Source organism: Coenobita brevimanus, unplaced genomic scaffold (genome assembly GCF_032717465.1).
Source record: "Coenobita brevimanus isolate Jiangsu-jjx unplaced genomic scaffold, ASM3271746v2 jjx.HiC_scaffold_3613, whole genome shotgun sequence".
In the NCBI taxonomy this organism is placed as follows: Eukaryota; Metazoa; Arthropoda; class Malacostraca; order Decapoda; family Coenobitidae; genus Coenobita; species Coenobita brevimanus.
In genome coordinates, this window is record NW_027644656.1 from 1 (window position 1) to 24725 (window position 24725).

General features: G+C 38.6%; 1 pseudogene; it reads right to left on the bottom strand.

Moving 5' to 3' along the window:
• Window positions 1–15845: 15845 nt before the first annotated feature.
• On the bottom strand, window positions 15846–15965 carry LOC145390212 (5S ribosomal RNA; annotated as a pseudogene).
• Between the last annotated feature and the right edge of the window lie 8760 nt (window positions 15966–24725).

The window sequence follows — 24725 nt, forward strand, 5'->3', positions numbered from 1 at the left end:
TTACATTTTAAAATACTATATCTATAAGCTATTAGTTTGAATGACGTGAAAGAGAAAGTAATAAAGCAAAATGAGTGAGCCAATAAATAAATAACGCATGACATTATGTACAGGTAACCTGAGTAAATGGATCGTCTGTAGACACAGTGTGGAAATTTCGCGGAGTGGATGTTCAGGGTGGTGTGGCAGCCTTGCCTGGTGCTTTTAAGGTAGGCAGCAGTCAATCAGACCCCAGCTCCATTCACCCCGCTATGACAAGGAACTTTCCCATGCAGGACAAGTACACAAGTTACCTTCTGAAGTAGTGACCCGTAGTACATTAATATAATCCTGATGGTGGTCACTTAACTAATGGGGACCCCTCAGTGATCCACAGGCCATCACAGGTCTCGAAAGTAAGAGTACTGACCGTTAACTCAAGGCTAGCTGTGCAGATTCTAGTCTGTGCTCAGACTACTATATTTGCATTTAACAAATTGATAAATATATTATGACATGACATGATGCTATGTACGGGTATGTTAAGTTTATAGGGTTTCTTGTAGACAGGAGGGGAATGAACTGTCTCGTAGCTGGTAAAAGTAAGTCTATTTAATATATTTACGACTCTGTTGAAGAAGTATTTCGCTTGATGGGACTGGAAAAGCTTTTCCATAATTATGTTGCCGTTACTCCACAGGAATGTGTTATTCAGGAATGAACATACTTAACTAGAGGTCAGATAACAACATATCCAAGTGATATTTGAAGGTTAGTACTGTATCACAGTTTAATGCGTTTGTGGGTAATTTGTTCCATATATTTACAGCTTTATCAAAGAAAAAATGCTTAGCTTCATGTGACTGAAATCGTTTACCAATAATTATATGACCATTACCGTACCTCTAGTGTAGTATGAGCGACCAACTGTGAAGTATTTATCAATGGCGATATCATCATGTCCTTTGAATACTTGAATTAAATCTCCTTGTAACCTGCGTTTAATTAGGGAAAAGAGATACAGGACTTCTAAACATTCCTCTTATGGATTTGATTTCTCCATCTACAGTAGGTATCATCTGTCACTGTACCCTCTCAAGTTCCTCCTTATCCATTTTATAATATGGTGACTAAAACTGAATGCAATATTCCGAGTGTGGGTGTACTAGGGAATTATACAAAGTGAGGATAATGTTATCATATTTACATACAAATGCTCTACTTATGAATCCAATCAATTTATTGGCTTTCTTTACAGCTTCTGTACATTGTTTGCTTGGTTTCAAATAATTTGGTATTATAACTCTTAAGTCTTTTTCATGGTTTACCGCATCAAATTAGACATTATTCATTTTATAATTTGCTCTTACGTTTTTACTGCCAAAATTTAGCATTTTACATTTATATTGGAATCCTTTTGTCATGTGTGGGCCCAGTTAAAGAGTTCATCAAGATATCTCTGAATTGCCTGCCTTTGCAATGCTGTACCTACTCTTTTATCTATTTTAGTATCATCAGAAAATTTTGAAATCTTATTACATAATCCTTCATCAGTATCATTTATGTGTATTAAACAAAGAATAGGACCTAGCACTGAAACTTGAGGCACTCCACTTGTAATGATTTTCCAATTTGACTCTTTCTCATTTAGTACAACTCTCTGCTTTCATCTGGTAAGCCAATCTTCTAGCTGCCTGAGCGTACTGCCACTGAAACTATGTCCTTTTAGCTTCTGAATGAGTCTTGTGTGTGTCATAAAGACTTTGTAGTTAATTGTAGAGAAGTATATGTTAGACTTGTGGTCGAGCGGCTTTTATATCTTGTAGTAGTTTCCCCACCAGATGTCATGTAGTGACGGGAGAGGTAAAGAATAGTATGGGACTATCTTTATTTGTCTTGGAAATATTAAACAGGTATAATAGTATAAGTCCTGGGTAGCTACCTCCCTGTCTCGCTATCTCTCTCTCTCTCTCTCTGTTCTCAAGCTAATCTCCGTCTCGACCTCTCTATAGGGTCGCTTGTCTCCTTCTAAACTCTCTTTCCTCACATCTCGTGTAGTAGGGTGTGTGTGTCACGTATCTTCCTCGTGGCAACAGAACTTTCTCACGAGAGGACTGCTGACAGCTAACTGAATCATCTTACTGGCCGCTGTCGTCAGCTTTCCCCCGTGTAAGCGTTTAGCGCTGCTCGCTTCTCGCAAACACAACACCTTCTCATCGTTTGACTTCCTGCTTCTATCTGTCTCTCTATCTATCTATTTATCTATCTATTTATTATGTAGTCCTATATTTGCTCGGCCGCGCGAAAATGACGTACCATCGACATTTAATAGTTATAATATATTAATACATACTACATACACATTATAATGAACTTATAAGCTAATTAAGTGAAATACATAATATTGTAAAGTAACATAATTGTATGAATATTGTATACATATATTATGCATAGTAAATAGTGATTATTCAGTAATATTACATTTTAAATAAGTTGAATACATATTGGAATAAATGCATTAAAGTAAATTATTTAACTGTAATACAGTATGTACTTGGGTTATTATAGTGAATTGCATACATGCAAGAATAAAAATAGTTTAAAATTAAGAATATTGTAAGAGTTACTAATATTTCATTTAAAGATAATGGTACTGGTCTGCCATATATGGGTCATTCTTCTTTGTGTTATTATTATTATTATTATTATTATTATTTTTTTTTTATATATATAATTAATACTATATACAAAATATATACACTTCATTCAGGGTGGTTAACTGTGATGTTAACTCTCCCCCACTAAACAATGACTCCAAATTAGCAATTCTTGCATGCATTCTGTGCATGGCCAACAGCAATACTGCAACAACAATGCAGATAATTATGAAGACAGAAGGTGCTTGGCTATACACATAATATGGGTTGAACATACTCAAACTCAAATCTTCCCAGGGCTTCATTGTTTCATTGATCAGCTGCATAGTTTCAAACTTAGGTGAAGTCAGCTTAATACTTGTGCTCATGTTTAAGTCCATATCAGGCAGTGGGTGGAAATGTTTGTGTGTATGATTGAGGATGGCGTAGTGATTGATGGTGGAAAAAGTAGACATGGATGGTGTAAATACCGCACAGTAGTCTGGTGCTATGTATAATCCTGAGGCTGATGTATGAGATGGTGGTATATCTGGACAGACTATGTAAACAGATGTGTTATGAGGGAAATAAAAAAACTGCGAGTGTCCAATGCGTTGATGGTGTACAAGTTTATCTGGAGCAAAAGTGAAGTTGCAATGATGATGAATATTGTTATTGCTGATGATAGCCATTTCACAAGGGACCGTATCAGTAGGCTGAAACGTGAAAATGTACGCAGGACAAAGATGAACAGCATGTAAGGATGTGCGGCACTTTCGCTCAATCGTTGACTCACTTGCGAAAGTGACAGTGTCTCGTCTCTTGGAGACCATGATGAGTTCGGTGTCTGTGTTGATGTTGATGATGACTAAAGTGTTGTTGTTTCTATAGGGGAAGGGGTGTATTTGGTATACTGTGAACAGGTCTTCCGTGATGAATGGTACATGAACTATCACTGATGTTGGTGTTAGTGTTGCTTCCAAGTACGGGTAATATTGCATAAATTCCCTACTGCGGAACAATGGCTTCAATTTATGTGTATGTATGCCTTGACTAACTATCTGACGTAGCTCATGAACTGGGAGTAAGTCATTTGTGATCTTGCCATCACCAGCATTCGAAATTCCTTGCATAAGTGCCCTGAAATGATCTCTAGTGTTCTCTAATTGTAGTAGAATCGTGTCAATATGTTCTGTGATGATGGAGAAGTGCTGGAAAAGGGTAACGTTACCCTCCAAGTTATTTATTTTATCTATACTCTCGAGAGCTACGTTTTCTGCTTGTTTCAGATTTTTCACAATTGTTTTCATTGCTGAGTTCTGTCCTGTGATGAATTTATCTTGGTATGTTAGTACCTGAGCTATCTTATTAAATTTTTTGTTTATTTCTTTAAGGTCATCCTCTGTAGCCAATCCAAAGATGTTCCCAAGAATTGCGCCGCCCAGATCGAACAAACCGCGCTTTTGGCGAGTACGTGTGATGTTGTTCCTGTCGCTCAGCACCTCTGTTCCAGAAGATGGGAGATCTTGGATCATGACGAGCATAGTTGACTTCGCCTGTTCTAGTTTCCATTTCGCTAACTTCACCATTTCATCCACTTCCTTGGTGATATGTGATTGTGAAACATAATTCCCTATCTTGAAGTCCAGAGTTCGCATCGGCGTCGCAAGTCTTTCTATATAAGTAGGTAAGTCATACAAGTAATCTAGACTTATTTCAGTACTCATGACATCCTTGACGATTGTAGTCGTGGCCGTTGGAGCTATGAGGCATCCTTGTCGTACTATATGCTTGGGGTCTAGGTGCGCATATACTCTTACTATGTATAGGAGAATCCATAGCATAAGTCCCTTCATCGTAACCTACCGAAAAAAAAAAAAATCTATTAATTTCCTATAAAGCTGTGGTTGATGATAGTGATGATGTGCGTTACGGTTGGCTGTTATTTCATTTATAGAAGGAGTTTAAATCGATATTTAATTCTCGTAAATGATGTACTGTAGATTTCATTGGAATAGTTGCACCTATGTTCGATTGTTTGGTATATGACCTTAATTTCTTTTTGTAATCATTGTTGTGTTCTTGCTTGGTTTCTTGAGGTACGTTCACCTGTTCGGTTGTATCCGAGGCTGAATAATTATGTGATAATTCCCTTGAAACTCGTTTTAAATGGTCAATATGAACTTGTTTTTCCTCGCCACTTGAAAGTGACTTAATTAAAACTTTGTTTGCCTTTATGTTAATTACTCTGTATGGGCCCTCAAATTTAGGGGATAATTTATTGTCTCTCGTATGAATGACTCCGTAAACAATGTCTCCTAAGCTGATAGGTGAATCTTTTGCCTTTTTGTTAAATGCCTCCGTCATTTCTTCCTTGGACATCGTTAATTGTTTTTGCACTCTTTTGTGTATGTCCTGGAATTCACGTAAACGGAGTTTAGAGTAATCATCGTAATTGTATATAGGCATGCTGTCACCTTCTAGGAGCTCATATGGTAATTTTTTATCCGTGCCATATATAATGAAATGTGGTGTGTCACCAATGGATTTATTTATAGACCCATTAATGGAGGCCTCTACTCTGGGAATCCAATCATCCCAGCTTGCATAATTTTCACTGAGAATGTGTCGTAGCACATCTAATACCTTTTTATTTTGTCTCTCTACCAACCCATTCGATGCTGGGTGATAGGCCAAAACGTTAACCTTTTTAATGTTGTATTGTTTACATATTTCTTGTAAGATCTCAGAATTAAATTCTCCTCCATTATCACTTATTAGTACCTTAGAGGTAGTAAAGCGACATATTACATTATCTGTTATTGCCTTTGCTACTGTCTCTGCTGTCTTATCTTTAATTGGAGCTAAAATGACATAACGGGAAAAATGATCCGTTGCTACGAATAAGTATAGGTTATTATTGTATGATAATGGCATCTTGAGTAAATCAACAGCGACAACGTCCCATGGTTGATGTGGTACTGGGTAATTACCCATCGGTGCAGGTGTGATTGGGTATCCTTTGTGTTTCGCACATGATTCGCATCTGTCTATATGATTGTGTATATCTCTTCGTAATGAAGGCCAGTAATATAATAGCTGGGCTTGGTTGAATGTCTTATCCTTTCCAGGGTGTCCTGCATGTGGGCTGTCGTGTATCATTCGTAATACTTGGGGTATCATGTCATTAGGTACTACCAACTGGTTAGTATTTCTTTGGCGTTTTGGTTGTTTAGAGTTAATTTTGTATAATGTATTATTGACCATTGTGAATTGTTCAAGTGGGACATGCAGTTTGGGTAATTGTATGTCATCTCCACTTTCTAACTTGTATATTACTTTTGACCATACTGGGTCAAGTCTTTGTGCCTTTGCGATATCCTCGTGGTTTGGGATATTCCCTTTGAGATCTAACGCCGCGACATGAATTGTGTTCGGGTTCCTAGATAATGCGTCAGCTACTATATTCATTTTACCTTGTATATAATGTATTTGTACATTGTAGTTTTCAACTGTACATTTCCATCTTGCTCTCCTCCCAGAAAGGAGTTTTTCTTTAAACATACCCACCAGTGGTTTATGGTCGGTGAATAAGTGGATTTCGTAACCATATACCAAATCTCGAAACTTTTGTAATGCAAAAATCACTGCAAGTGCCTCTAAGTCTGTAGTGCTATAATTTTTTTCTGCACCTCTTGTTTGTCTGCTGGCAAATGCAATTGGTTGATTCTTTCCTCTTTTATCTTCCTGCATCAGTACAGCCCCTAATCCTTTAACTGATGCGTCTGTACAAATAAGAAATGATTTCGTGTAATCTGGATATGCTAAACAAGGTGCATTCGTTAGTTTAATTTTTAGATTGTTAAATGCCCTTTTTTGTTCTTCTTCCCATTGGAATACAGCATCTTTTGAGTAGTTGGAATAGAGGGAAGGCTATATGAGAGAACTGTGGTACGAAGGACCTATAGTACCCAGCCAGACCTAAAATTGTCTAACTTCGTCAGTCGTAGTGGGTTCAGGAAAATCTCTCACTGCCTGTATTTTGTCATCAGTGGTGTGAATACCATCAGAGCTTAATTTGTGGCCTAAGAAATTTATTTCCTTAAAGCAAAATTTGCATTTAGAAAGTTTAATTTTTTAATCCAGCATCACTAAGCTTTTGTAAGAGTAAGTCTAATTTCCTGAGATGATCCTTAATATTCTTCGTTGCGATAATAATATCGTCAAGATAAACAAATATTCCTTGTCCTAAAATTCCGGACAATACGTAATTCATAAGACGCTGGAACGTACCAGGGGCTGTCCTCAGTCCCATTGGCATTCTTGTATATTGATAATGGCCTCTGTTTGTTGAAAAGGCAGTGTATTTACGTGACTCCTGAGATACCGGAATCTGATAGTATCCGTTTAGGAGATCGATGGTCGAGAATATATTATTCTCAGGACCAATATTCTGTAGCACATCACTTAGCAATGGCATGGGAAATCTGTCTGGGATGGTGTGATTATTTAGTTTACGGTAATCTACTACCGCACGCATTTCTCCATTTCTCTTGGGCACAAAGAAAAGGGGAGCGTTCCACGGAGAAACTGAAGGCTCAATAATTCCAAGCTTTAACATTTCATCGACATACTGATTTGCAAGTGTACGTTGGGAGTGTGGTATGCGATAAGCTGGTACGAAAATTGGTGGTGTTTCTGGGTGCACATTAATCATGTGATTAATCAAGTTAGTACACCCTAATCGTTCTCCGGGCAAGGCTACGGTGTCCCTGTGTGTTTCCAGCAGGGTTAACAAATCATTTTCTTCGTCAAATTCACCTGAGTGAATTAAATTCTCTTTATTCTTTCTCTATCCGTAGATTTTATCTCACTTGTTACTCCACCAATATTTATTTCCTTCACAGGGGCTAAACATTTTTCAATATTAACTATGCAAGTTCCCTTCTTCAACTGAACTTCCCCATTCATGTGATTAATAATGAATATCTGAGTTAGCCCTTCGTCGTTCGTATGACATAATGCGTTTTCTACTGACAATCCTTTTACTTTACATAATTCTTCTAAGACAAGAACAGTACTATTCCGTAATTTGCTCTTTATGGTAACCTTCATGTATGAATTAGGTGGTATAACCAAATCATTAGTGAGATGGGCTGGAAAAATTGATAAATCAGTACTGTTAGCTGGGTCACTAATTCTGGAGGATGGGGTTGCTGGTGTAAGTGGATCTATACACTCATCTGTTTGTGTATGTTTGTTTAAGCCTTTAATATTACCAATTCTTTTTGGCTCTCTTCTACCAATCGGTGAGGGCTCTGAAAGTATTTCCTCTATAAATTCATTATCAAAGTCTATTCCATTCATTTGTGGGAGTATAGTTATGTTCTCAGTTCTCATGGATCTTAAGCCCAGTAACATATGAGCTTTAATTGCTAAGTTTTCAACGATATAGAACAATGCAGAGAATGGTCTTGTAGTTTCTGTGAAACTGAGATTTAATCTTATCATACCTTTTACTGTAATCTCTTGACCATCTACTGTGTTTAATTCTAAATCAGCTTCATCCAAAAAAGTTACTTTCTTTTTTATTTTTAAGAATTCTATTTAGTTCTTCATGTGTTATTAAGTTCACTGGAGAGCCTGTATCTAAAAATAAGGAAACGTTTTGATCCTCACATACAGCTGGTATCAAGATACACTCATTTCCCAACATGCCTCCTATGTGAAGTTTAACCTTGTTCTTTTTTATGTTTGTTCGTTTTTTGTCATGACTTGGTCTTCCCCGATTTGAACATAGACACAATTTTTTCTACTGTTTTGCAATCACTAGTCCAGTGCCCTTGGTATCTATGATGCCTACAGTAAGGACCAAACCCTTGTGTCTTTTGATTATCCTCTTTTGCCTTGATAAAGCATTCATACCTTGTGTGTCCTGGTTTTGCACAGTAATGACACAGAATGGACCTATCCCTTGACTGTGACCTACGAGGTGATTTCCCATAAAAAGTGTTGTTTATAGCGCGAGACCTACTCGGGCTGCGCGAAAACTTATGAAACTGCCTGTAGGAAGGCGTGTGGGAACGAGGTCTAGGCGTCTGTGCTTGTTTGGGCTGCCTCATTTCAGGTCGCGATCGATTTTGTTCTCTGTTTGGGGTCGGTGTTGATGTTTTCACAGCTGATACTGTCTCAGGTACCCTGATTCTACCAGAATGTGCATGTGTGTCGACCACACCTGCTTTACTGCACTGCATCTCTACCTCGTTCATTAAGTCTAGTAAGCACATTCCAGGGATGTACGCGATTGTTTTGGCGATCTTAAGGGTTCTATCAGGTAATTTACACAAGGCAGCTACATAACCAATGATGTCCACGACGAGGTCTGGGGACATCTTTCCATCATCTGTTATCCACTTAGAATTCTCCAGAGTAGCTAATAGGGTTCTCTTGATTGTGGAGACATCAGCAGTTATTTCACTGAGCACATGGTTTGTAGTGTGCTCCCTTACAAGATCTACAATTTTATGTAATTCTGGAATTATACCTGGCAAGAAGTTCATACCTCCAGAAAATTTCTTCAGAAATTCAGTTTTAAATTCATCATATGTCCTAGCACGATGTAGCTTATCGGAGCGCAATAAATTGCTTGCTGGACATCTTTCCTGGCTTATGCAAGATGAAAAAATAGCAATTTTCTCTTGTTCATCTAGTATATGGCGCTTGATGAACATTTGTTCGCACTGACTGATTAATGAAATGACATCAATGCGATCCTTGTCTGTGCCAGAGAATTTTGGGGCAGTCTTATCCTCGTGATACACAAAAACGTGAGGTGTGGTTTTTAGATCAGCAGTATTTGTTTCTTGATTCATCTTTAATGATTGCCCTGTTAATTCAACTTGTACGAGTTTATCGTTATGTGAGGGAATGGTAGAATATGTATGACCGGACCGGTGAACCCTGTTAAGTATATTGGCATACGTATTTAAGGCAGCTGCGAAGTCGATACTCTCAACATCTGAAGGGGTTTCCCACTCATCATCCGAAACTCCGTATTTGTTTCCTTATCTATAACGTGTGGTGTGGGTTGTACAATGGGTGGGCTGTCTCTTAATTGTGAGTCTGATGTTGTGGCAATTTGTGTGTCATCTGGTATTAACGTGGGTGGTTGCGAAAATATTCCTGTCATTAAGATATGATGTTATGAAATATGCCTCTTGTTTATTTATGTCCTAGCAAACTAGATGATTAAATAAGTTGAATATAGCTAATTTTAGCACTGAGAAGAAATGAGCAAGTATAATTTTACCCACTTGATACAGATCGTAGAGGTGTGTCGATACCAAAGTCGATCTCGGAAGAAAATACAGGTTTGATTGAAGATCTCTTGATAATTCTAGTGGTGTGTTGATGGACGATATTACTCAGGAAACTCCATGGCCTGGTATTTGTAGTGGTTAACGGCTGTCCCAGGCAAACCTCAACATAGAACGTCGAATTTCCAACTTAACTGTGAAAATAAGTGAATATGAGTAGGAGCTATGTGAATAATGAGTAATGAGTAGTGGGTGAGAAGTGCCTGGTGTCCGTCACACGTTGCTTGGCATGGCAGACTCGCGTTGTGATGTCATCTCAGCACATGGTGACGTCGGCTTCCCACACTGGTAGCTGTGGTGAGTGAATGAGTAGCGATGAGTAACTTGAGTGAAGACGAGTGAGTAAGATGAGTTGTAAATCGTGTCTCACTCTTCGTTTGTTTGTTCCCTTTATTCTATGTGGAAGTTTTCTCTGTCCTTTTCTCTAGTGATTTATTCGTAGAGTTGTTAATTGTAGTTGATTGTAGATGGCTGTAGTTGATTGTAGATGGCTGTAGACTTTGTAGAACTGAAGCTAACCTTGTAGTCTCGGTTGCTTTTGTAGAAATTTGCTTTTAATTCGGAGACGATGTCCGCAGATTTCTTGGTTTGTCGTTAAGCTACTTGCAAGGCGTCGAGTGATCTCTTGACCTCTGCATCAGCGTAATGATCTGGGAGACGGAGGGGGCAGGAGCTGATATTGTTGGTTGTTGTCAATCTTGATATTTTGTAGGAATTTAATGTTGATTCGTAGACGAGGTTCGTATACGTTCGCTGCTACCAAATGTCATAAAGACTTTGTAGTTAATTGTAGAGAAGTATATGTTAGACTTGTGGTCGAGCGGCTTTTATATCTTGTAGTAGTTTCCCCACCAGATGTCATGTAGTGACGGGAGAGGTAAAGAATAGTATGGGACTATCTTTATTTGTCTTGGAAATATTAAACAGGTATAATAGTATAAGTCCTGGGTAGCTACCTCCCTGTCTCGCTATCTCTCTCTCTCTCTCTCTGTTCTCAAGCTAATCTCCGTCTCGACCTCTCTATAGGGTCGCTTGTCTCCTTCTAAACTCTCTTTCCTCACATCTCGTGTAGTAGGGTGTGTGTGTCACGTATCTTCCTCGTGGCAACAGAACTTTCTCACGAGAGGACTGCTGACAGCTAACTGAATCATCTTACTGGCCGCTGTCGTCAGCTTTCCCCCGTGTAAGCGTTTAGCGCTGCTCGCTTCTCGCAAACACAACACCTTCTCATCGTTTGACTTCCTGCTTCTATCTGTCTCTCTATCTATCTATTTATCTATCTATTTATTATGTAGTCCTATATGTGGACCCTTGACATGAGCATTTTGAAAATCGAGGTAGACAACGTCAACAGATTTAGTCTCATCGTTCATGTTCAGTATGTCCTTGAAGAAGTCCTACAGATTCGTGATGCAAGAGCAATTATTCTGAAAACCAAGTAGCAAATTTTTGAGGAGATTATTTGTTTCCAGGTGTCTCAAAAACTAGTCCCAAATAATAACTTCAAGCAATATGCAAAGCACTGATATTAAAATAATTGTGTGGTAGTTTTCTGGTTGTGCTCTGTAACCCTTTTTGAATATTGGGATTACGTTTGCAAGCTTCCATTCACGTGGCACCTTACTGCTCCTTGGTGATATGTTAAATAGCTCAGATAAATGCTTTGACATTTCATTCTTTAGTTCCTTCAATACATGTGATGATTTTTGTCTGGTCCTGGTATTTTATTCTCTATTAATTTGCTAATCGCAAGTAGTATAGTATAAGACAAAACTCTGTTCCTACTTTTGTCCGATGTATAATTACAACGGACAAAACATAATAGAAGGCTTGCCACACTCACATTGTCGCAGGTGGCAGAGGTCAACAGTCACACTGAACCACTGTTAACATTCCGTGGCAGAGTCTCTGGAGAAACTGGAAACTTTCTCAGACGCCAGTACCAACTGTTCCAATCATGTCAGGAAGCGAGTACAGTAATGTTCGTCCTTCACGGCATGTTTTCACCAAGTTCCAGGAACAGAGTTGTGTCTTATACTGTACATCTTGACCACTAACCGTAACATCGTTGATTATATTGCCATCTTGTATAGGAACTTGGAAAACTTCAGGAATTGTAAGTATGTTTTCTATTGTAAATACTGATGCAAAGAAAGTAATAAGAATTTTTGCCATCTTAGTTTCATCATTAGTGTGCTTTCTGTTGTATGTGATTAATGGCCAGAGTGTTGGAATTATTGCCTTTTTTATCCCTAGGTAACTGAAAAAATCTTTGGGATTTGATTTACTGATACTGGCAAGACGTGCCCCAAGGTCTTTCTTACAGCATTTAATTAATATTTTGGCGGCCGACAATTGTTTTTATCACTTTGGTTCTCTGTAGTATTTAAATTTTTATATGCATGATATTTTGCTACCAGACAGTGTTTAATATCTGAGTTCCACCATTTGGGTTTAAAAATTTTGGCAGGCCTTCTGTTGTGCACTGGAATACATAACCTGACTGCATTGTTGAGAGTTTCTGTTAAAAATTTCTATGCACCATCGACATCTAACGTTTCGACAATGGGATACCAGTCACCTGTACCTGCAGTTTCCTTTCATTTATTAAAATTTGCCCTCTTATAGTTGGGCACTATCTCGCAACTAGCCCTGGCAGTGTCTTCACATAATTTAATGTTAAACGTAATTATGTGATTATCATTTGTACTAAATTCTTCTGCTATGATAATGTTACTAAATTTTCTGATGTGGCTAGGACAAGTCCTAGGATGCTATCTCCAAGTGCTGGATAATGTACAAACTGATTCAATGAACTTTCATGCAAGTTTAGGTCTAACATTGTGTGCAAGGAAAGGGTTTCTCCCCATTCCCAAACTGGTAACTTAAATTCACCAAATATTACTGTGCTTTGCATACAAGTGATTTTGGCAACTTGATTGTAGATTTTATTTTCGATGTTGAGTAGCTGACTGCGTGGATGATATATTAACCCATCACGTCCCGACCGATTTCACACCTCCGATACCCCCCAATCCCGAGCTATTTTGGAAAAAAAAAATTTGGCTAAAACCTCCGCTTTTGGTGAGAAACATCGAAAATTCATAGAGAAATCACTCACCTGAGGTTTAAAATACTCGATACAGGTAGCAGTAACTCCTTACCTTACTGGGTTTTGTATCTGGCTGGCTCCAAAGAAAACGAGTTCTATACGTGGGTAAGTATTCCACACCACTCATAAACGGTATTTATTTATCTATTTGGTACGAATTTATATGTAGTACGAAAGTATTTTGGTTTTCAAACAGTAATATAGGCATTATAAGCATTGTTTCACTCATTAACTCATCAACATACCTGACCTTTTTGGTGACATTACCTGATCATCATTTCTGACTGTTTCTTCCTCTAATGCTATGCAAACTTTGTCCTCCACATTGTCATCGATTGGGGAATCACTCAGGCCCTGAATGTCTTTATTGGCCAGGTCACTGGTAACAGGTGAATTGCCGAGACAATGGCGTGCAGGGTGGGGGAGGTTATCCGGTGTAAGGCATTGTCCCTGCCTGGCATCTTGTAGAGGAATAGAGGAAGGTGTCCCGTGTATACGTACCAAATATCACGCACGGAAATTGAAAATTGTGCGAATTATGAACCTTGCAATTGCACAACATACCAGTACGTCGATTAGTCTAGCTGTGACAAAACGTTGCGACGTACCCATACGTCGATGGAATGCCTCGGGTGAAGCCAAGTGTGATTTTATGAAATGTTCATTACTAAGCTGAATATAAATTGTGTCAATGTTTTCAATGCATGGCTTAGTAATTACACCACTGTTATATACTGCAACTGAATAAAACTGTATATGTGTAAGACAGTGAATGAAAGATATTCCGAACATGTGCCCATAAGATACCCTTTTAACCCACCGCGTGCCAACTATTTTTAGCCATATGGGTCACCCCAGTGCCAGCCATTTTTCGACCTTTTTTTTTTTTGGCTGAAATGATAGATTTTAATGTGGAAACAACGAATTTCACCATTAAAATGCTCACCGAGGTTCGGAAATGAGTTTTATTGAGTCCTGCATACTCGTGTACAGGTATAGCCGCTCTCTCATCCTCACCACATACGTGAGAGGATATACTCAGGTATTTATGCTGGGAAGGTATAGCAATCTTCAGTACACTTTTCTGATTACGTATTACTTCAGCATCTATCACAATTTGTGTCTGTCTCACTGTGAATGCATTATCTTACACTTACTTGAAGAAAGGTACAACCTGACTTCATTACGTACAGTCCTGCCACTTACAAGAAGGTATTTACAACTTGACTTCACTATATACTCCTTACATTTACAAGAAAATATTTACAAATTACACTTACATGAAAATATTTACAAAATGCCTTCACTATGTACAGCACTGGGTGAGGCACACAGGCAGAGTGAGGCAGAGCGAGCGTGAGGGGGGGGGGAAGCGAGTGAGCGTATGGCCTTGACAGCGGGGGGGATGGTAGAGGAACAATTACCTTACATGCCTGCCAAGTTTTACCCACGAATCTTGAAAAATGTGGTCACAGTGAAGATTTTTATTTTAATGCATTTTAAAATGGCACTGGCACTGGCCATAAAATTATGTCAGACTGTTTTAACATGGCATTGGCACACGATGGGTTAATATATGATATTATCTGTAAATAATTATACTGTATATGTGTTTCTTTGTAAATGCATTTTACTGTGTATATAAGTGTACAAGATGGTGAATGTAAGCTACTGCGTGTATGACTGTAAATATTATACATTTAAGTGCCTGTGTTTATAAAATTATGTAAAACCTTGGGTATGATATTACTTCTGCCTATGTAAACTGGCAAATGCATGATATTATGCACATGTGCATAAAACTGTAAATACATGATGACATGTTGATGGTGTAAGAGTCAGGATGTGCATGCATAATTCCGGCGATATGTACTGTACCTGTATGTTAGACTGGCTATGCATGGTGCAGTTTTTTTTTTTTTTTTTTTTTTTTTATGTGTCCGACTCTAGGCATAGGCTTCACAGCCTGCTATCAAGGCCCAGCAGTCCTCCTACATACTATGCACCTCTACATGTCACCACTTCGGCGCTAACACCCACCATCCATATTGAATACATGCTAGGGCTGTCTCATACAGGACTGGTGTATTGGTATTAGCGGGGGTATTTTTACGACATGTCAGCGGGGCTTCTGGTAGATCAGTAAAGCCTGATTTAATATAATTCAAATCCTTAAACTGTTCCCTGCCCCAGCGTGGATTTGAACCTGGGTCCCTTGGGACTGTAGGCCACCTCTCTACCGATTGAGCCACTGCCAGTTAAAGGTGAGCATGAGCATGTGTAATGATAATGATAAATGTAATCTTCATCATCATCATCATCATCAGATCATCATCATCATCATCATCATCAGTTCATCATCATCATCAATGTAATTGATTTTTCAAACTGACACCCTTTTGTTGATGGATAGTCTCTAGAAGTGCTACTACTTAATATCACCTGAAAAAGGCGAGTCTTAGCTGTAATGGACGATGCAAGAAGATGCTGATTCGTATTTCTGTGCTATGGATATTATATACAGCCCTTTTGTAACGTATGGGACAAATGTGATGTGTGATGATGCACCATGAACTTAATTATGCACCGAAACCCACTTTATAAATATATATATATATATATATATCCATCCATCCATTGCCAGACGCCATGTATCCCAAACGGGGTGATCAAGGGCTTAGAGTTAATTGTTTTACAGGGAGGGGCACTAATCCTCCACCAACCCCACTTGACACGTAGGGATGCCAACAGCATCTGGTGTTCCCAGGCGGTCACCCATCCAAGTACTAACCAGACCCAACGTTGCTTAACTTCACTGATCGGACGGGAAGCGGTGTACTCAACGTGGCATGGTATATATGAAAGGATGCGAAGATGTATATTGGATGCAAGAGTTTATAGAGGTTGGGGGAGTGGACTTTCTGACCACTACTTGGTGGTGGCCAGAATTAAAGTTCAAGTAAGATGGAGGAATAGAAGAAGGGAAAGATGAGAGGGAGTAGTTGCAAGGAGAGTGGAAAGGTTACAAGAGGATGAGAAAAAGGCAGAGTATAAGAGAGAAGTGGAGGAACGATTGGGCAAATATGAATTGGAGCAGATGGGGGACGTGGAAGGTGTGTGTAGAACATTTACGGAAGAAATATGTGCAGCACGTGATGTGGTGTGTGGAAGGAAGAGAAGACGGAGGGGGGTGCAAGGAACAGTGTGGTGGACTGAAGAGGTGAAACAGGCTGTGGCACAAAAGAAGAAAGCATACAATGAATGGATGAGAAATAGGGGCGTGGAAGAAATTGAGAGGCGGAAGAGAGAGTTATATGTAGAAAGAAAGAGAGAGGTGAAAAGATTAGTAAGAGAGAGTAAGAAGAGAGTGGATGAGGAATTTGGAAGGAATTTGAGTGTAAAGTGGAGGGACTGTAAGAAAATGTTCTGGAAAGAGATGAAAAGAGTAAGACAGGGTGGAAGTGAAATTAGCAGGGGAGTGAAAGATAAAAATGGTAGATTACTAGTGGAGATGGGAGAAAAAGTGAGCAGATGGAGAGAACACTTTAAGGAATTGTTGAACGTGGAGGATGGAAGTAATGCGAGTATAAGTGGCTGGGGAATGGCTGGGAGAAGGAGGGAGGTGAGAAGACAGGAAGAAATCAGTAGGATAGAAGTTGTGGAAGCAATGAAGAAAGTTAAATCAGGGAAAGCCCTAGGAATTGATGGAGTGTGTGGTGAAATGCTGAAGCATGGGGGAGAGATAGTAGTAGAATGGATGTGGAAGATATGCAGATTGGCCTGGGAGGAAGATAGAGTCCCGGAGGATTGGAAGTCAGGTATAATTATTCCCTTGTACAAAGGAAAATGGGAAAAAGAAGTGTGTGGTAATCATAGGGGCATTTGTCTTGTGTGTGTGTGTGTGTGTGTGTGTGTGTGTGTGTGTGTACGGAGGAGGAAAAGGTGTGATTCTGTGGGTGGGTTGGTGGGTGTGCGTGCGAGATATGAAGAGTATCTCGTTCTAAGTGTACATATACAAATTTGGACAATGTGTTGCTTCCTGAGTTAAAGAGTGCTGATATGTCTCGCTTCCTGAGCGTGAGAGTGCGTTAACGTGATGTTTTGTGAGTGTGAGAATGAAAGAAATATTATGAATTCTTTAGTGTTAACGCTAAAATACCCTGGTGATTGAGTGTGCGCACTAGAATATAATGCTTCTTCAATGTAAGTGTTACAGAAAGAGTTGCTATTCAGTATGAGAGTGCAAAGATTTTTTGAATGTTTGACCCTATTACTTATTTATTGTACGAGTGCTAAAACGAGATACTGCCTTGAGTGGAAGAGCGCTAGATTTTTTTTTTTTTTTTTTTTTAGATGCTAAAGTGTGTTGTTTCTTGGGTGGGTATGTGGTAGAAACTGATATGTGGGTAAGACGGTGAAGTAGTTCGCAAAGTGAGTACCGTACATGATTTAGGTTTTATGTATAAGAATGTGCAAGAAATTTTTGGTGAACTAGTTCCCAAAGTGAGTACATGATTATGGTTTTATGTATAAGGATGTGCAAGGAATTTTTGTTTATGATGAGTGTGTGCATGGTATAGTATGTATTTGTACCTAACTGTGAATGACTGACACTCTGTAGGTTCATAAGTGTGTGAATAAACTGTAGTGTATCTGGGAGATAGTAAATGAAAGTTTCTGCATGTAGGAACATAAGATATTAAATGCATGGCACTGAATACATTTGCATAGGAATCAGCGCATGATTGGCGTGAGAGAGAGAGAGAGAGAGAGAGAGAGAGAGAGAGAGAGATAGAGAGAGAGAGACACACACACACACACACACACACACACACACACACACACACACACACACACACACACACACAGTCAGACAGAAAGACAGACAGACACACTGACTGAGAGGAACTGAATTATACTGGGTACAGTGCTGTCCATAAGAATATATAAGGTAAAATTAATGTTGAATGCATTTGCGAAGAAATATAAGTGGTGTGTCTATGTACGATGATAACTGCATGGTACTGTCTGTTCACGAGGGTGACTGCATGGCACTGTCTGTTTACAGTGATAACTGTAAGGTACTGTCTGTTTACAGCGATGACATCAAGGTACTGTCTGTCTACGATGATGACTGTAAGCTACTGTCGGTTTACGGTGATGACTTCATGGTAATGTGTATTTGAAATCCTGTGTAAGACACTTATTACATAGTTTTGTGTAAATATGAGTAAAACTGTAATGTAATATTGTAAAAATGTGATAATGTGTGTATGATCATAATGCAGATTGTGTACACTTGTCTGTCAAAGTCTGTCAGTGTTTGATGTTGTGTTTGTAAGAATGTGATTGTGTGTAACAATGGAAATTTGTGATATTGTGTGTATGTTTGAGCAGAATTAACAATGCATAATATGTGAAACATTGTGAAGTTTGGACGACTGTGAATGCATGATGTTAAGCGTCCAATTTCAAATACAAAGGAATACAAATACAAAGGAAAGCAAACAGCAAAAAACCTTATGGTCCTTTCGAGGTTGTTTGTTACAGTGGACTATGATTACGAGATCTGATTCTACATGCTGACAGACAAGGATGATAGAGCAAGAAGGCTCCCCCAGCCTCCAAACCCACCAGGCAAAAGTGAGAAGGACCACCATGCAGCATGGAAAAACTGACATGGAAATTTCATAGGAAAGACTGAAAAAGAATAGTTACATTTTAAAATACTATATCTATAAGCTATTAGTTTGAATGACGTGAAAGAGAAAGTAATAAAGCAAAATGAGTGAGCCAATAAATAAATAACGCATGACATTATGTACAGGTAACCTGAGTAAATGGATCGTCTGTAGACACAGTGTGGAAATTTCGCAGAGTGGATGTTCAGGGTGGTGTGGCAGCCTTGCCTGGTGCTTTTAAGGTAGGCAGCAGTCAATCAGACCCCAGCTCCATTCACCCCGCTATGACAAGGAACTTTCCCATGCAGGACAAGTACACAAGTTACCTTCTGAAGTAGTGACCCGTAGTACATTAATATAATCCTGATGGTGGTCACTTAACTAATGGGGACCCCTCAGTGATCCACAGGCCATCACAGGTCTCGAAAGTAAGAGTACTGACCGTTAACTCAAGGCTAGCTGTGCAGATTCTAGTCTGTGCTCAGACTACTATATTTGCACTTAACAAATTGATAAATATATTATGACATGACATGATGCTATGTACGGGTATGTTAAGTTTACAGGGTCTCTTGTAGACAGGAGGGGAATGAACTGTCTCATAGCTGGTAAAAGTAAGTCTATTTAATATATTTACGACTCTGTTGAAGAAGTATTTCGCTTGGTGGGACTGGAAAAGCTTTTCCATAATTATGTTGCCGTTACTCCACAGGAATGTGTTATTCAGGCATGAACATACTTAACTAGAGGTCAGATAACAACATATCCAAGTGATATTTGAAGGTTAGTACTGTATCACAGTTTACTGCGTTTGTGGGTAATTTGTTCCATATAATTACAACTTTATCAAAGAAAAAATGCTTAGCTTCATGTGACTGAAATCGTTTACCAATAATTATATGACCATTACCGTACCTCTAGTGTAGTATGAGCGATCAACTGTGAAATATTTATCAATGGCGATATCATCATGTCCTTTGAATATTTTGAATACTTTAATTAAATCTCCTTCTAACCTGCATTTAATTTGGGAAAAGAGATACAGGACTTCTAAACATTCCTCTTATGGATTTGATTTCTCCATCTACAGTAGGTATCATCTGTCACTGTACCCTCTCAAGTTCCTCCTTATCCATTTTATAATATGGTGACTAAAACTGAATGCAATACTCCGACTGTGGGTGTACTAGGGAATTATACAAAGTGAGGATAATGTTATCATATTTACATACAAATTCTCTACTTATGAATCCAGTCAATTTATTGGCTTTCTTTACAGCTTCTGTACATTGTTTGCTTGGTTTCAAATAATTTGGTATTATAAGTCCTAAGTCTTTTTCATGGTTTACCGCATCAAATTAGACATTATTTATTTTATAATTTGCTCTTACGTTTTTACTACCAAAATTTAGCATTTTACATTTATATTGGAATCCTTTTGTCATGTGTGAGCCCAGTTAAAGAGTTCATCAAGATATCTCTGAATTGCCTGCCTTTGCAATGCTGTACCTACTCTTCTATCTATTTTAGTATCATCAGCAAATTTTGAAATCTTATTACATAATCCTTCATCAGTATCATTTATGTGTATTAAACAAAGAATAGGACCTAGCACTGAAACTTGAGGCACTCCACTTGTAATGATTTTCCAATTTGACTCTTTCTCATTTAGTACAACTCTCTGCTTTCATCTGGTAAGCCAATCTTCTAGCTGCCTGAGCATACTGCCACTGAAACTATGTCCTTTTAGCTTCTGAATGAGTCTTGTGTGGACCTTTGACATGAGCATTTTGAAAATCGAGGTAGACAACGTCAACAGATTTAGTCTCATCGTTCATGTTCAGTATGTCCTTGAAAAAGTCCTACAGATTCGTGATGCAAGAGCAATTATTCTGAAAACCAAGTAGCAAATTTTTGAGGAGATTATTTGTTTCCAGGTGTCTCAAAAACTAGTCCCAAATAATAACTTCAAGCAATATGCAAAGCACTGATATTAAAATAATTGTGTGGTAGTTTTCTGGTTGTGCTCTGTAACCCTTTTTGAATATTGGGATTACGTTTGCAAGCTTCCATTCACGTGGCACCTTACTGCTCCTTGGTGATATGTTAATTAGCTCAGATAAATGCTTTGACATTTCATTCTTTAGTTCCTTAAATACATGTGATGATTTTTGTCTGGTCCTGGTATTTTATTCTCTATTAATTTGCTAATCGCAAGTAGTATAGTATAAGACACAACTCTGTTCCTACTTTTGTCCGATGTATAATTACAACGGACAAAACATAATAGAAGGCTTGCTACACTCACATTGTCGCAGGTGGCAGAGGTCAACAGTCACACTGAACCACCGTTAACATTCCGTGGCAGAGTCTCTGGAGAAACTGGAAACTTTCTCAGACGCCAGTACCAACTGTTCCAATCATGTCAGGAAGCGAGTACAGTAATGTTCGTCCTTCACGGCATGTTTTCACCAAGTTTCAGGAACAGAGTTGTGTCTTATACTGTGCATCTTGATTATATTGCCATCTTGTATAGGAACTTGGAAAACTTCAGGAATTGTAAGTATGTTTTCTATTGTAAATACTGATGCAAAGAAAGTAATAAGAATTTTTGCCATCTTAGTTTCATCATTAGTGTGCTTTCTGTTGTATGTGATTAATGGCCAGAGTGTTGGAATTATTGCCTTTTTTATCCCTAGGTAACTGAAAAAATCTTTGGGATTTGATTTACTGATACTGGCAAGACGTGCCCCAAGGTCTTTCTTACAGCATTTAATTAATATTTTGGCGGCCGACAATTGTTTTTATCACTTTGGTTCTCTGTAGTATTTAAATTTTTATATGCATGATATTTTGCTACCAGACAGTGTTTAATATCTGAGTTCCACCATTTGGGTTTAAAAATTTTGGCAGGCCTTCTGTTGTGCACTGGAATACATAACCTGACTGCATTGTTGAGAGTTTCTGTTAAAAATTTCTATGCACCATCGACATCTAACGTTTCGACAATGGGATACCAGTCACCTGTACCTGCAGTTTCCTTTAATTTATTAAAATTTGCCCTCTTATACTTGGGCGCTATCTCGCAACTAGCCCTGGCAGTGTCTTCACATAATTTAATGTTAAACGTAATTATGTGATTATCATTTGTACTAAATTCTTCTGCTATGATAATGTTACTAAATTTTCTGATGTGGCCAGGACAAGTCCTAGGATGCTATCCCCAAGTGCTGGATAATGTACAAACTGATTCAATGAACTTTCATGCAAGTTTAGGTCTAACATTGTGTGCAAGGAGAGGTTTTCTCCCCATTTCCAAACTGGTAACTTAAATTCACCAAATATTACTGTGCTTTGCATACAAGTGATTTTGGCAACTTGATTGTAGATTTTATTTTCGATGTTGAGTAGCTGACTGCGTGGATGATATATTAACCCATCACGTCCCGACCGATTTCACACCTCCGATACCCCCCAATCCCGAGCTATTTTGGAAAAAAAAAATTTGGCTAAAACCTCCGCTTTTGGTGAGAAACATCGAAAATTCATAGAGAAATCACTCACCTGAGGTTTAAAATACTCGATACAGGTAGCAGTAACTCCTTACCTTACTGGGTTTTCTATCTGGCTGGCTCCAAAGAAAACGAGTTCTATACGTGGGTAAGTATTCCACACCACTCATAAACGGTATTTATTTATTTATTTGGTACGAATTTATATGTAGTACGAAAGTATTTTGGTTTTCAAACAGTAATATAGGCATTATAAGCATTGTTTCACTCATTAACTCATCAACATACCTGACCTTTTTGGTGACATTACCTGATCATCATTTCTGACTGTTTCTTCCTCTAATGCTATGCAAACTTTGTCCTCCACATTGTCATCGATTGGGGAATCACTCAGGCCCTGAATGTCTTTATTGGCCAGGTCACTGGTAACAGGTGAATTGCCGAGACAATGGCGTGCAGGGTGGGGGAGGTTATCCGGTGTAAGGCATTGTCCCTGCCTGGCATCTTGTAGAGGAATAGAGGAAGGTGTCCCGTGTATACGTACCAAAAATCACGCACGAAAATTGAAAATTGTGCGAATTATGAACCTTGCAATTGCACAACATACCAGTACGTCGATGAGTCTAGCTGTGACAAAACGTTGCGACGTACCCATACGTCGATGGGATGCCTCGGGTTAAGCCAAGTGTGATTTTATGAAATGTTCATTACTAAGCTGAATATAAATTGTGTCAATGTTTTCAATGCATGGCTTAGTAATTACACCACTGTTATATACTGCAACTGAATAAAACTGTATATGTGTAAGACAGTGAATGAAAGATATTCCGAACATGTGCCCATAAGATACCCTTTTAATCCACCGCGTGCCAACTATTTTTAGCCATATGGGTCACCCCAGTGCCAGCCATTTTTCGACCTTTTTTTTTTTTGGCTGAAATGATAGATTTTAATGTGGAAACAACGAATTTCACCATTAAAATGCTCACCGAGGTTCGGAAATGAGTTTTATTGAGTCCTGCATACTCGTGCACAGGTATAGCCGCTCTCTCATCCTCACCACATACGTGAGAGGATATACTCAGGTATTTATGCTGGGAAGGTATAGCAATCTTCAGTACACTTTTCTGATTACGTATTACTTCAGCATCTATCACAATTTGTGTCTGTCTCACTGTGAATGCATTATCTTACACTTACTTGAAGATAGGTACAACCTGTCTTCATTACGTACAGTCCTGCCACTTACAAGAAGGTATTTACAACTTGACTTCACTATATACTCCTTACATTTACAAGAAAATATTTACAAATTACACTTACATGAAAATATTTACAAAATGCCTTCACTATGTACAGCACTGGGTGAGGCACACAGGCAGAGTGAGGCAGAGCGAGCGTGAGGGGGGGGGAAGCGAGTGAGTGTATGGCCTTGACAGCGGGGGGGATGGTAGAGGAACAATTACCTTACATGCCTGCCAATTTTTACCCATGAATCTTGAAAAATGTGGTCACAGTGAAGATTTTTATTTTGAAGCATTTTAAAATGGCACTGGCACTGGCCACAAAATTATGTCAGACTGTTTTAAAATGGCATTGGCACACGGTGGGTTAATATATGATATTATGTGTAAATAATTATACCGTATATGTGTTTCTTTGTAAATGCATTTTACTGTGTATATAAGTGTACAAGATGGTGAATGTAAGCTACTGCGTGTATGACTGTAAATATTATATATTTAAGTACCTGTGTGTATAAAATTATGTAAAACCTTGGGTATGATATTACTTCTGCCTTTGTAAACTGGCAAATGCATGATATTATGCACATGTGCATAAAACTGTAAATACATGATGACATGTTGATGGTGTAAGAGTCAGGATGTGCATGCATAATTCCGGCGATATGTACTGTACCTGTATGTTAGACTGGCTATGCATGGTGCAGTTAAAGGTGAGCATGAGCATGTGTAATGATAATGATAAATGTAATCTTTATCATCATCATCATCATCAGATCATCATCATCATCATCATCATCAGTTCATCATCATCATCAGTGTAATTGATTTTTCAAACTGACACCCTTTTGTTGATGGATGGTCTCTAGAAGTGCTAGTACTTAATATCACCTGAAAAAGGCGAGTCTTAGCTGTAATGGACGATGCGAGAAGATGCTGATTCGTATTTCTGTGCTATGGATATTATATACAGCACTTTTGTAACGTATGGGACAAATGTGATGTGTGATGATGCACCATGAACTTAATTATGCACCGAAACCCACTTTATATATATATATATATATATCCATCCATCCATTGCCAGACGCCATGTATCCCAAACGGGGTGGTCAAGGGCTTAGAGTTAATTGTTTTACAGGGAGGGGCACTAATCCTCCACCAACCCCACTTGACATGTAGGGA